At 32.8% G+C, this 13,342-nt stretch overlaps 1 long non-coding RNA gene across 1 annotated transcript; it reads left to right on the top strand.

The window, feature by feature from the left end:
* The first annotated feature begins 995 nt into the window (after positions 1–995).
* On the top strand, positions 996–5,527 carry LOC139506737 (uncharacterized). Its single transcript, XR_011660328.1, has 4 exons — positions 996–1,112; positions 1,690–1,835; positions 3,401–3,499; positions 4,344–5,527. It is a non-coding gene; the product is annotated as an uncharacterized lncRNA (long non-coding RNA).
* Positions 5,528–13,342: the final 7,815 nt, after the last annotated feature.

The following is a 13,342-nucleotide window of genomic DNA, read 5'->3' as shown; positions in this document are numbered from 1 at the left end:
CGTCACATTTTTCTCAGGAACTACAATACAAGGATTTCTGAAATTTGGTTTCAGGATTTATATAAGTCAGCTATACCGTGTGATGCGTTTTCAGATTCATCACTCAACAACTTCCTGTTTACCGAACACTTTGTATGATTTTACACATGATAGCCAAGTTGAAAATTTTCGTCACATTTTTCTCAGGAACTACAATACAAGGATTTCTGAAATTTGGTTTCAGGATTTATATAAGTCAGCTTTACCGTGTGATGCGTTTTCAGATTCATCACTCGACAACTTCCTGTTTACCGAACACTTGTATGATTTTACACATGATAACCAAGTTAAAAATTTTCGTCACATTTTTCTCAGGAACTACAATACAAGGATTTCTGAAATTTGGTTTCAGGATTTTTATAAGTCAGCTATACCGTGTGATGCGTTTTCAGATTCATCACTCGACAACTTCCTGTTTACCGAACACTTGCATATTTTTACACTATTAATATTATCCACTTGCGGCGGGGGTATCATCAGTGAGCAGTAGCTCGCAGTTTCACTTGTTTAATTTCCAGTGGTGTATTGCAAATTCAGAGCAGAAATGTTCCATGATTGTATCTTGCTTAATGTCAGTTGTTAAATTGTCGATGTCAAACATTTAAAACTGTTCACAAAAACTTAGTTGTCACTAGAATTGGAATGTCAGTATTCAATCTTTTGACTCATTTGACTTCCCTTTTGACTGTCTTGTAACTGCTGTACTGCTCTGCACAGTTGTCTTTGAGATATCCATTTATCTAATCATTCATTAAACAGGCTGAATTTAGCAATTGCATTTAAATATGTTTAGTCATTATGTTTGTTAACACTATCTGATTTCAATCACAGATTGAACTGTCCATGAATATCCTGAACTTAATTCACAATCATAATATCAACAATTGTATGGACATGCAATATAGCTATTCTATTTTATGATGTGTCCATCATACTGAGTATAAAAGATTTGTGTTTGTAGTATCCAGATGGTTACTTAGAGGCTCAAGCAAAGAAGGAAGAGGAAGCAGAGAATAATGCAAAGAATGGAACAAAGAGTACAAAGAAAGGGAAAAGAAAGAGAGATGAGAATGGTAAGTCATCACTAGGTTTTGTGCTCTCATTGTCCATTGCTACTATTTTTTTCATAATTTTAAAAACCCCTATTTAAGGAAGTGGGAGTTATATTATGATCTGTTTATGCATTTGTATATGTCAACTTGACACCGAATTTCAATGATTACTTAAAAATGCCTTTTTTACCTGGATGGAATATTGTAGGTTGCCAATAGTAATGTTAAGAATAAAAATATCTAAAAGTCTTCTATATCTATGAATTACAATATCAGTACCATTTAAAAGTCTACAGTACTGAGGGAAGGAATAGTAATAGAATAGTTATCACAGAATGGAATTGATTACATTTGTAGATTTCCTATCCAATTTGTAGGCACTTATACAAATGTGATGTCAAGTGCTTTTAAAAGATGTATTTATATGCTGAAATGGTATAGACAAGTAAAACTGAGTTCACTGCTGAAAATGTACAATTTAATCAAAACACTGGGTAAGATCAGAGCTAAAATAGTACATGGCAACTAAATTATCTTTGTATATTCAAACAACTTTTAAAGTCTAGGTTGATGTATATCAATGTTTAACTCTTTCTAGATTCTTCGCCAAGTGTATCTCCGGAGAAGAAGAAAAAAATTGTGGGATATAAAATAGACTCTGAACAACTCCAATTGATAAAAGAGGATGTTGACAACAAAAATGTATGGGAGGAAGCTCAGAAGTTTACCAAAGAAGGTGGACAGGTAAATCTTAGCTTAGAAACAAAAAGTATAAGAATAATAGACAACTTTCGAGTTCGATGCATTTCCGTCAAAAACTCTGGTTTTAGTGAACGTCATTTGTGCATTTAGGGGCGTCGTCACTTCCGTTCCAACGTTGAGCGAGTGGTTGGAAAACTATAATTCCTTATTGTACGAATTATTCGGCAAATTGAATTCTCAAAATTGACAATCAGCATTGCTGTCATTAGGGAATTTTCATTAAGTACCTACAGAACAACCATTATTTCTTGTTTATCCTGCACACTGACTATCAATAAGACGCTTGATGAACGTAAATAGTGCAGGGATACAGGCGACCCCCTCTATCTGGTAAATGCCGTCATAAAGGCGCGTATAATTGACGAGTTTTTTCCGGTGACGGATGAACTCTAAAGTGGTCTATTGTGTTCCATAAAAAAAGAGGAAGGATACTTACTTATTGCCTTGGATAGATTGAGGAAAACTATTGGAGTACACTGTAACTTCTATTTATTTATGATAAGTATAACATCCACGAGCAGATCTAAGATATTTTTGTCTTCTTTGGCCATGCTATATTGTCAGTTAGAATCTACTATTTTCACAGGAGTAACAGGACCTTTTACTTTTAGTATTTTGCCCACAAATCCTTTGCTACCATTTGACAGAAAGCTATCATAGGTATATAAAAATGTGGTATGAGGGTTAATCTCTCTCAATCCAAGTCACAATGTGTAGAAAGTAAACAATTATAGGTCAAAGTAAGGTCCTCCAAACTGAGCCTGGGGTCGCATAGATCAGCAATTTATATAGGGGCCCAAAATGACAATTGTAAAACAATTCAAACAGGAAAACCTAGGGTCTTATCTATTTGTTAAAGAAACACTTATGAACCACATCAACAAACAACATCCATCAACCATTGACATACTTAATAGAAAGACAAAGGATATGGGGTATTCATCCATCACACAAAATCAGTACATACACAACATCAAAAAACACACAAAAAGCTCTTGTATTGCTGTTCTTCATCTCAAAGTCACAGTGATGCCTTCAACACAAATAACCTCACTTAATCAATGAGTGATAGATTTCTCTTACAAGAAATTTAAAGGTCTGAGTGAATAAAATACACAGAGATCAATACCTGTTGTATTTGTTAGATGGGACAATAGAGCTGCCTAAAGTTTAAATGGACAGGTAACTATCAGGTGAATCTATGGAAAGGTACAATTGGGCTCGCAATAAGAAAGTTCAAGCATTTTAAAGGTTGGAGATTGGAAGTACAAAAAAATCTTTGTATTGTGCTACCTTAACTGAAGCATAGTTATCTTATAATTTTGGCCTTTAATCATATAAGCTCTCTCATTCAAAAAACATTCAACCAGACAAGATTTCTTGTTGCATTGTATCATTTTAATGTGAAAATATCTGATGAGGGATACATGCATCTTGTAGCCTCATGGCAGCATTTTCATCAATTTATTATAAGATGATAATTTAAATAGTTATAGATATCGAATTTATTGAAGCTTTTTGTAAGTTGTATTTAATTTATTTTTCAGAAATTTCTGCAGAAAGTTGAAGAATTGTTTACATGCATTTGCTGTCAAGAAATAGTTTTTAAACCTGTTACAACAGAATGTAAACACAATATCTGTAAGGTAAGAGAATGTCACTACACAGATTTCTCCCCTTTAACATGTTTAAGGACTTTTCCTTGTGAACAATTACTTGTTGATGTTGTCTTGAAATTTGTTTTCAATCATCCTGAACAATGAAGTATTCTTCACTTGCTCATACCTTGTTTTATCTTTTTTTCAAGAGTGGAGGTAGTGATATATTCTTCTTTCACACCAAGCACTGGGCATCATCTCCTTCTTTCATATTGCATCAATATGTTTTAAGCACTTATTCAATTCAATTTCAGTTAAATCAGTTATATTTGATTTATAGTACAAAACCTATTGTATCAGCTTTTTATATCAGTCCATCACACAGTGCATACCCTCTCCTTACTTTCAAACCCCTTGGAGTTCGATTATAACACTTGACATGGTCATTCAACACTACTAAAAGGTCCGTCTTACATTGTGTCAATATGAGTGATGGTAATAGATACTGTTCATTTTAGCCATCCTTTTACATATGGTCAAAAATAGTTTCAGCTTTCCAACTTTAGTGGTGAGGGATGTAAGTGTGGTGCAACTGTATAATTTCTTTTTCCCATAGGTGTTAGCTATGTTTAAATGGAATGAACCAAATTACTTTTAATTGGCATTAAACTTTACTAGTTCACTCGAGCAGGACCCTCTGTGATGGCTCCATTAATTTATTTTTAACATTTTAGTAAAGAAGAAATTTTGTGAATTGAAAAAATTGTCTTACTCCTGCAGCAACCATATTTTTGGAACAATGAGGTAAACGAATAACATTGCTTAATCTGTGTTGTATTTATTTTAATGTGTAAAAATTTGTCGATTTTAAATGTGATTTCTTTAATTTCAGCCCTGTTTAGTAAGATCGTTTAAAGCAGAGGTGTTCAACTGTCCAATGTGCCGAGAGCAGATCTAGGAAAAAATAGTAATCCAGCTATGAACAAAACATTATCACAAATATTGCTCAAATTTTATCCAGGATATGACAATGGCAGGTCATGAAAAGAAAAATATATTTGTCAGATTTTAAAAATCTAATTTCAGTCTCAGGAAATCTACTGTTAGCTGCAACAATAAATATTTTTGGGAAGAAATAGTGCTTAGAAAATCTCAAATGTGTAATGGAGGTGTCCCCTGGGGAAAAAATCTATAACATTTCATACATATCGTATAAAACCCTGCATGCTACAAATAACAATTGAATATGGCCACCCAAGGTATATTGACATTTGTTTTTCAATTGAGAATTGGATCAATTCAATCATGATCTGAAAAGGGTAATATGTCAAAGTTAATAGATGGAGAGAAATCAGTTCATACATCTGTGTATTAAAACAAATAAAATGAAATTTACAAGGTAATTTGTTAACAAAATTCAGTGAAAACTTATTTTTTGTGTAATGACACTGAATCAGCATGGTTACAAATTTATGTCTGACTGTGGTGCACTCTTTTAAAGAAAAAACAGGTTGATAAACTTTGAGAACATGTGAAGTAGGGTTATTAAAGTTTGGTCTGTAAGACGTGTACATCATTCCAATCAATCTTTCCAAATGATATTTTTCAAAGCTAACAAAAATCTTATGATTTTTTATTGCACAACCACACATCATTTTCTGAAAAGATTTAGAGCACTTTATCAAACGGATGATTTAGTTTTGTTTTGGGTTGATAAACAATGAAATTGTTCTATTTTTCTGAACATCTAAAATGAAAAACCAGTAAGCATTTACATGTATGTATTTTCAGAATGTTTCTTAAACATAATGTAAACTCTGTCCCTGTCTAATGACGTAATATGGATAACAGAATATTTATGTAAAACTTACCTCTCTGAATGATTTTGTTCACAATATGAAATGTAATAACTTGGTGTGATTTAAATGATTGTTTTAATTTTTATTGTCATTTTTATCACAACCCTGATTTAAACATATTAAATTTTTAGATATATATATATGATATATAATTTTAATTAAGATGTAAATATTGATCAAATTTATTACCATGCATTGAATAAAAATGATATTGCAATAGTTGTTGTTAATTTAGGTCTGAAACCAAATGTCTTTTTAGCTCACCTGACACATAGGCTCAAATGAGCTACTATAATCACTTCACCTCTGTCGTACTTTATGAATTTTTTTAAAACTTATCTGAATCTTGCAGGCACATTAGAACCAAAATTGGCCACAATAGATATCTAGATAAAAATTGTGTTCAATTATCCAACCTGCCTTTATGACATGGCTAAAAGTTTTAAACAAAGGGATGAGATGCTGTTTTGGTCTATTATCTTGAAAGTCTAAGGATAGAGAAAAGCTGACAGGGGCAGAAATGTTCATCTTACAGAGCTCCAGCTAAGAATTCACAAATTGGGGTTTTTACACCTCCATTTTTGTCGAGCCTGCAACTTTTGTTGCAGAAAGCTCGACATAGGGATAGTGATCCGGCGGCGGCAGTGTTAGCTCACTTCTTAAAAGCTATATATTTTAGAAGGTGGAAGACCTGGATGCTTCATATATTGTATATAGATGCCTCATGTTACGAAGTTTCCCCGTCAGTCACATGTCCAATGTCCTTGACCTCATTTTCATGGTTCAGTGACCACTTGAAAAAAAAAGTTCAGAATTTTTGTAACGTTGAATTCTCTCTTATTATAAGTAATAGGATAACTATATTTTGGTATGTGCGTACCTTGCAAGGTCCTCATGCCCGTCAGACAGTTTTCACTTGACGTCGACCTCATTTCATGGATCAGTGAACAAGGTTAAGTTTTGGTGGTCAAGTCCATATCTCAGATACTATAAGCAATAGGGCTAGTATATTTGGTGTATGGAAGGACTGGAAGGTGTACATGTCCAACTGGCAGGTGTCATCTGACCTTGACCTCAATTTCATGGTTCAGTGGTTATAGTTAAGTTTTTGTGTTTTTGGTCTGTTTTTCTCATTCTTTATGCAATAGGTCTACTATATTTGTTGTATAGAATGATTGTAAGGTGTACATGTCTAGCGGGCAGATGTCATCTGACCTTGACCTCATTTTCATGGTTCAGTGGTCAAAGTTAAGTTTTTAAGTTTTGATCTTTTTATCTAATATTATATGCCAAAGGTCAACTATATTTGGTGTATGGAAATATATTAGGGTGCAATCAACAGTTTTTTTCTATGACGTCATATTTTGAGGGACCATGTATAAGTGACCCTTAGTGGTGGACTGATTAATAAAGATACCTGTATAAAACTAGATATCACTGGAATCAGAATGTTCTCTAGTTTATAATGGAATAAAAAAAAAGTGTACTTTTAATAGTATAAAAAAGTTTTATCCAGAGAAACTGGGAAAAACATTGCCTAATTTAAGCTTAAAAAACCTGAAATCAGGTCATGTGCACACCCCTGAAGGACATGATACCTGCACATTTTTCATAATCAAAGTTGTATGAATTTCATAGATTTTTACCTGGTCTTTCAAAAAATTCATGCTTCAGGCTACGTTCGCCTGCTCCGAAAAGAGCTACAGTGGCTGCAAATAAGTTTTGAATTTTCACTGCCGAAAAAACAGACTGTTTACAGTGTTGTCTCCCCTTAAAACATGAATATTTAATCTAATTTTTTAAATTATTTTAATCATTCAACCTGTTTTAATTGAAGTTAATTAACATATCTTTACAACCAAATACAAAAAACATGATACTTTTTTCACCAATTATGTTGATAAAAAGGGACTTCCCTCCATGTCTATTTTTTAGTTGGGGAATAACCCCTAGTTTTTTATACGAAACTGTTTATAGCACCCTTATGATCTATATGTCAGTCCCGCAGGTTTTATTTGACCATGACCTCAATTGCACGGTTCATTGGACAGTGTTAAGTTTTTGTGTTTTGGTCTTTTTCTTAAACTATAAGTAATAGGTCAACTATATTTGTTGTATGGAAGCATTGTTAGCTGTACATGTCTGCCTGGCATGGTTCATCTGACCTTGACCTCATTTTCATGGTTCATTGGTCTTTGTTTAACTATCTTGTTTAATGTTAAGGTTTATGTGACAGTTGTAATAACGCTTTAATACTTAGGACTATCAACATAATATCAATGATTAGTAAAGAAGGCGAGACATTTCAGTGTGTGCACTCTTGTTTTAGATAAAGATTGCATGAAATGCAATCAAAAACCTTGTGGGACTGACTTGATATCTTAATGTTCCAAGGCTTATCACTACCATTTTGTCGAGCCTTCGACTTTAGTCGAAAAAGCGAGACTAAGCGATCCTACATTCCGTCGTCGGCGGTGGCGTCCACAAATATTCACTCTGTGGTTAAAGTTTTTGAAATTTTAATAACTTTCTTAAACTATACTGAATTTCTACCAAACTTGGACAGAAGCTTGTTTATGATCATAAGAAAGTATCCAAAAGTAAATTTTGTAAAAATAAAATTTCATTTTAACTATTTACTTATAAATGGACTTAGTTTTTCTGCGAGGAAACATTACATTCACTCTGTGGTTAAAGTTTTTAAAATTTTAATAACTTTCATAAACTATCCTTGATTTGTACCAAACTTGGACAGAAGCTTGTTTATGATCATAAGATAGTATCAAGAAGAAAATTTTGTAAAAATAAATTTCCACTTTTCCGTATTTTACTTATAAATGGACTTAGTTTTTTTGCCAGAAACAAAACATTCACTCTGTGGTTTAAGTTTTTAAAATTTTTATAATGTTCTTAAACTATCCTGGATTTCTACCAAACTTAGACAAAAGCTTGTTTCTGATCATAAAATATTATTCAGAAGTAAATTTTGTAAAAAAAAAATTCACTTTTTCCGTATTTTACTTATAAATGGACTTAGTTTTTCTTCCAGTTAACATTACATACAGTCTGCAGTTAAAGTTTATAAAACTATCCTGGATTTTTTAACCAAACTTGGAAGCTTCTTTCAATCAAAAGACAGTATCGAGAGGGAAATTTTTATTGATGTCTTTCCTCATTTTTGTTAAGTCTGTGATTAACAGCAAAAGTAGGCGAGACACTGGTTCCGTGGAACCCTTATGAATTTTTTAATACACAAAATATAGTGCATTGATCATAACTTTCTATACATCCTATCCATGAACATTTCCAAAAATTTATCAATGTAATATATGCTCAGATATTCAATGCACAAAATGATGTTCCACTTGTCAAGAAAATTACATATCTTTTGCAAGGTGCAGGAATCTAATAGTTGTTCTAAAAATAGAATGATGTCATTTGTTAAAATCATCTTTGAAAAGTTTGGAGTTATCTTCCTTTGGCCCAGAATTCGCAGCTTATCTGGAGCTCTGATCTTATCTACTCATAGTAGATAAATTTTGTAAACATTCACTCTGTGGTTTAAGTTTTTAAAATTTTTATAATGTTCTTAAACTAGTAGTGATAAAACGAGTCAAAAGGCAAATCATAGGTATGCTGTTTTAGGCGTTGTCAACAATGTATTAGTTTGTGATTGTCTAGTTTATGGTGAACCACAAGTGGTAGGTCAATAATATTTTGTATTCAGTTGTATAAACATTGGCACATTTCATTCCATTGAGAATTTTTTGGCCCTGCCCCCTCAGTCATGGTCTATTGACTTTGAATCTTGCTTAGTTTACATGTACAACATGTATAAGTTTGTGATTAGGTCAGTTTATTGGGAACCATTAGTGGTAGGTCAATTTTTATCGTTCATTGCTTAATGTTAAGGATTTGTTTATTGGTCTGTTTTTCTAATACTATGCAATAGGTCAACTATATTTGGTGTTTGGAATTATTGTAAGGTGTACAGGTCTGTTTGGCAGGGCTCATCTGACCTTGACCTCATATTTATAGTTTCATTGATTAATGTAAAGTTTTCTTGGTTAAGTTTGTTTATTAGATGCTAATAGCAGTATGTCCACTTCATTTGGTCTGAGTTTTTATGCCCCACCTACGATAGTAGAGGGGCCTTATGTTTTCTGGTCTGTGCGTTCGTTCGTCTGTCTGTGCGTCGGTTTGCTTCAGGTTAAAGTTTTTGGTCAAGGTAGTTTTTGATGAAGTTGAAGTCCAATCAACTTCTAACTTAGTACACATGTTCCCCATGATATGATCTTTCTAATTTTAATGCCAAATTATAGTTTTGACCCCAATTTCATGGTCCACTGAACATAGAAAATGATAGTGCGAAATTCAGGTTAAAGTTTTTGGTCAAGGTAGTTTTTGATGAAGTTAAAGTTACATCAACTTGAAACTTAGTGCACATGTTCCCTATGATATGATATTTCTAATTTTTATTCCAAATTAAAGTTTTTACCCAATTTCACGGTCCACTGAACATAGAAAATGATAGTGCGAGTGGGCATCCGTGTACTATGGACACATTCTTGTTTATGTATAAAAAGCAATAGGTCAACTATATTTTGTATATGTAAATGTCTGTCTGGCTTGGTTTATGTGATACTTTTAAATAATTTATCTTCCAAGTCTTATCATAAAATCAAATCAATCATGGTCAGTTAAGCAGTGCAAATGATTATTAAAATTTTAGACCTTTTAGATAAATTTAATAAAAATCTGGCAAGTAGTGTACAAGTGAGATGGATAGTTAGACTAGTTTCCCTGTAGACAATGAAATGGTTGTCTTGTCGAGTATGGGGATACCAACTCACATTGTAAATTGAATATCTGAGTGTACCTTTTTATAAACAATGCTGACTGAATGTTCACCTCACTGCACTGTTTATATACTTGCAACACTAGGCAGAGAAGATGGCTAAAATATAGCTAACTTGCCTGTGGATAGTACTTCAAGAAATCTTAATTCCAAAATTTCACCATAAGCAAAACCTTTAACTCTACAGGACACCAGACTTCATTCACCGTTTTTTGTTGATTGGACAGTTTTCACTTGACCTCGACATGGATCAGTGAACAAGGTTATGTTTTGGTGGTTAAGTCCATACCTCAGATACTATAAGCAATAGGTCTAGTATATTTGGTGTATGGAAGGATTGTAAGGTGTACAACTGGCAGGTGTCATCTGACCTCCACCTCATTTTCATGGTTCAATGGTCAAAGTTAAGTTTGTGTTTTGGTCTTTTTTTCTTATACTAAATACAATAGGTCTACTATATTTGGTGTATGGAAATATTTTATGATGTCCATGTCAGTCTTGCAGCTTTTATTTTACCTTGACCTCATTTTCAGGGTTCATTGCTCAGTGATCAGTTTTTGTATTTTGGTCTATTTTTCTTTTAACTATCTAGGCAATGCTTGGACTTGTAGTACTGTATTTTTTTTCTTAATGCCATTGTGTTGTCTGTATGTCTTTCCATGGACTTGTAGTACTGTATTTTTTTTTCTTAATGCCATGGTGTTGTCTGTATGTCTTTCCTTGGACTTGTAGTACTGTATTTTTTTTCTTTATGCCATGGTGTTGTCTGTATGTCTTTCCTTGGACTTGTAGTACTGTATTTTTTTTTCTTTATGCCATGGTGTTGTCTGTATGTCTTTCCTTGGACTTGTAGTACTGTATTTTTTTTCTTTATGCCATGGTGTTGTCTGTATGTCTTTCCTTGGACTTGTAGTACTGTATTTTTTTTTTCTTTATGCCATGGTGTTGTTTGTATGTCTTTCCTTGGACTTGTAGTACTGTATTTTTTTTTCTTTATGCCATGTTGTTGTCTGTATGTCTTTCCTTGGACTTGTAGTACTGTATTTTTTTTCTTTATGCCATGGTGTTGTCTGTATGTCTTTCCTTGGACTTGTAGTACTGTATTTTTTTTCTTTATGCCATGGTGTTGTCTGTATGTCTTTCCATGGACTTGTAGTACTGTATTTTTTTTCTTTATGCCATGGTGTTGTTTGTATGTCTTTCCTTGGACTTGTAGTACTGTATTTTTTTTCTTTATGCCATGGTGTTGTCTGTATGTCTTTCCTTGGACTTGTAGTACTGTATTTTTTTTTCTTTATGCCATGGTGTTGTTTGTATGTCTTTCCTTGGACTTGTAGTACTGTATTTTTTTTTCTTTATGCCATGGTGTTGTCTGTATGTCTTTCTTGGACTTGTAGTACTGTATTTTTTTTTCTTAATGCCATGGTGTTGTTTGTATGTCTTTCCTTGGACTTGTAGTACTGTATTTTTTTTTCTTAATGCCATGGTGATGTTTGTATGTCTTTCCATGGACTTGTAGTACTGTATTTTTTTTTTCTTTATGCCATGTTGTTGTCTGTATGTCTTTCCTTGGACTTGTAGTACTGTATTTTTTTTTCTTAATGCCATGGTGATGTTTGTATGTCTTTCCTTGGACTTGTAGTACTGTATTTTTTTTTCTTAATGCCATGGTGATGTTTGTATGTCTTTCCTTGGACTTGTAGTACTGTATTTTTTTTTCTTAATGCCATGGTGTTGTTTGTATGTCTTTCCTTGGACTTGTAGTACTGTATTTTTTTTTTCTTAATGCCATGGTGATGTTTGTATGTCTTTCCATGGACTTGTAGTACTGTATTTTTTTTTCTTTATGCCATGTTGTTGTCTGTATGTCTTTCCTTGGACTTGTAGTACTGTATTTTTTTTCTTTATGCCATGGTGTTGTCTGTATGTCTTTCCTTGGACTTGTAGTACTGTAATTTTTTTTTCTTAATGCCATGGTGAATGTTTGTATGTCTTTCCTTGGACTTGTAGTACTGTATTTTTTTTTTTCTTAATGCCATGGTGATGTTTGTATGTCTTTCCTTGGACTTGTAGTACTGTATTTTTTTTTCTTAATGCCATGGTGTTGTTTGTATGTCTTTCCTTGGACTTGTAGTACTGTATTTTTTTTCCTTAATGCCATGGTGTTGTCTGTATGTCTTTCCTTGGACTTGTAGTACTGTATTTTTTTTCTTTATGCCATGGTGTTGTCTGTATGTCTTTCCTTGGACTTGTAGTACTGTATTTTTTTTTCTTAATGCCATGGTGTTGTCTGTATGTCTTTCCTTGAACTTGTAGTACTGTATTTTTTTTCTTAATGCCATGGTGTTGTCTGTATGTCTTTCCCTTGGACTTGTAGTACTGTATTTTTTTTTCTTAATGCCATGGTGTTGTTTGTATGTCTTTCCTTGGACTTGTAGTACTGTATTTTTTTTTTCTTAAAGCCATGGTGTTGTCTGTATGTCTTTCCTTGGACTTGTAGTACTGTATTTGCACCCTTAATATCTCCTCCACATTTTTTTAACAAAATGAAGTGCATTTTACTGCCTATTCATTTTTTAGTGTACAACTGCACATATAAGTAACCTTTTACCCCGCATATTTACAAGTGTACTGTTTAGTAACCTTGGTGATTGTTCAACTCCCTCTGTGACTCCAATTCATTCTAACTCTAAAAGTAACCTTGGTGAATATTTAACCTCCTCTGATTTTACTGTTACTTTAGGTACTAAGGTGTAAATTAAACTAACCCAACGCTGATGGCAGATACAAACAAGTTTTTGCTTCATAAATATATTTTCATGAACAATATAATAAAAACAAACATTAAATAAAAAAAGCTCAAGCACTCTGCTACACATACAAAATTAATTATGCTTATTAAAAAAGTTCAAAACAATATACAGCTTTTAAGTCTTCTCTTCACCATATAAATTAAATAGTACAACAGAAATGTAAACAACATAAATCTTCACTTGAATGATTTAAATATTACAAAACATAATAAAAAGCACTAAAACCAATAATAAAATACATAAAATTATTCATATATTTGTGATAATTACATCTGCTGAACATATGCTTAAAATGATAAGGCCATTAAAATAAAAAATGATTTTATCTTGTTTGTGAATTTGTTAAAAAGAAATGTTTCCC

Source organism: Mytilus edulis, unplaced genomic scaffold (assembly GCF_963676685.1).
Source record: "Mytilus edulis unplaced genomic scaffold, xbMytEdul2.2 SCAFFOLD_417, whole genome shotgun sequence".
Taxonomy (NCBI): Eukaryota; Metazoa; Mollusca; class Bivalvia; order Mytilida; family Mytilidae; genus Mytilus; species Mytilus edulis.
This window is presented reverse-complemented; position numbering and strand designations above follow the sequence as displayed.